Below are 1,939 nucleotides of genomic sequence, written 5' to 3' on the forward strand. Positions count from 1 at the left end.
AAGACACATACCTGTCGTGGTTAGGAACGGGTCTAATAGCTATTGAATATAGATTACGAAAAGTGGTAACTTTGAAATAATCTTCAACGTAATCAAGAATCCTTCCTCCAGATCTAGTAATAGCTGCAGTAGCGTGCGAGCATGGAAAACCATAAACACGCCATCGTTGGCAAGTACAAGTTTTTCTCTCTAGATCTACCATATGAGATCTGCACAGTACATATTCATGTGTTATTTTTCAGTACACCTAATATACACAGTACATATTTATATGTTCTCACATAAACATGGTACTTAAAAAAAGAAAGAGAAAGTAAATAATATTCAGATGATAGAGATTAGGGGTAAACGCTAACCTTGGAGAATGCACTTCATAACGATTAGCATCTGACTGGCTAACTTTCCAGGGACGGCCAATTTGGATGTGTAGTTCAAGCAAGGCTTGATACGTAGGGGTTAGCAGTTCTGGGTCCATCAAGAGACTCTCTTCACGACGTTCTGACATCATTTCCATCATACGTATCCTACACGACAAGGGAATAACAAGTCTATTATACTAAAAATATACGTAGATTAACAGAACATATATGCTAATACTGTTACAAAAAGAAAACTAATATAAGCTTGTACTGTGACTAAGGAAACTGATACAAACCGGATCGAGTCAACGAACGCACACGCAGGTAATTTCTTCTCTTTGTTAATCCAGCTATTGAACGATTCAACAACGCTAGATGAAGTGTAACCATAACTACAACCCTTGAAGAAAGCACTGGACCACTTTTCTTTTGGAATGTTGCAGCAGTAGTCAGCAACCCAAGGCCTTCCCAAATTAACCATTTCTTGAAGACCTTCCTCGTATGTTGCAGGAGAAAGAGCATATGTCGCCTTTCGAAAAGCATCAGTCACTTCCTTATACTTTTCGTCAGACTTTGCGATAGGTAAGTTTTTGTCCAAATGGAAGTAACAATATCTTTGATGAGAATCAGGGAACTCTTTGGGAATATATTTAACCAACCCTTCACCTCGGTCAGTCATAAAAGTGATTGGGCGATCATCATTCAAAGCCTCCTTCAGTTTCTTGAAAAACCATTCCCAGCTGACATTGTCTTCACCGGGTACTAAAGCAAACGCAAGCGGATAAAATCCTGCAAAAAGGAATTACTAGTTATGTTAAGCAACTAATATTGACACTACATATTGACATGCAGTATGGTTTACCTCTTTGTTGATATGTGAAAACCTGACACTACATAATGACATGTTAAGCAACTGATTGACACTACATTTTCACATGCAGTATGGTTTATCTCATACTCAGTAAGGTCAATATGTAGTATGGTCAATACTCATTGTCAGATAGTGAAATAAGGTCAATATGAGTGATCTAACTACCAAACACTACATATAAAAAAAAAATAACCAGTTACCTTGATTGACATTAATACATGTTGCTGCCATGATACCTCCTTTAAAAGTTCCAGTGAGAAATGTACAGTCACAGAAAATCATGGGACGACATAGTTTATATCCCTCTATACAAGCTCCAAAGCAAACAAAAAGTCTATTGAATCTTTTTGTAGCATCATTGAAATCGAAATCAATAAATGACCCAGGGTTTGTTTCCCTAACAACATTCACCCACCAAGCAAGATCAGTGTACGACTTCACATCATTACCAAAAATATGTTTATGCGACAACTCAATTGCATGATATGCGTGGTGATACTGGATTTCAATGCCACCACCAACTTTAAGATAATCTATGATCTCTGCTGGTGTTATGCGAGGGTTGTGCCTGACCATCTCATGAATTAGACTGTTCATGAATTTTTTTGTAACTCTTGGATTCTTCAACATATAACCACCGCCACAGGTGTGCCTTCCCACATATTCCTTTATCTTAAAAACATCAATAGAACTACCAATGGCAGTTGCG

The sequence above is a fragment of the Papaver somniferum genome, unplaced genomic scaffold (assembly GCF_003573695.1).
Source record: "Papaver somniferum cultivar HN1 unplaced genomic scaffold, ASM357369v1 unplaced-scaffold_32, whole genome shotgun sequence".
NCBI classification, from domain to species: Eukaryota; Viridiplantae; Streptophyta; class Magnoliopsida; order Ranunculales; family Papaveraceae; genus Papaver; species Papaver somniferum.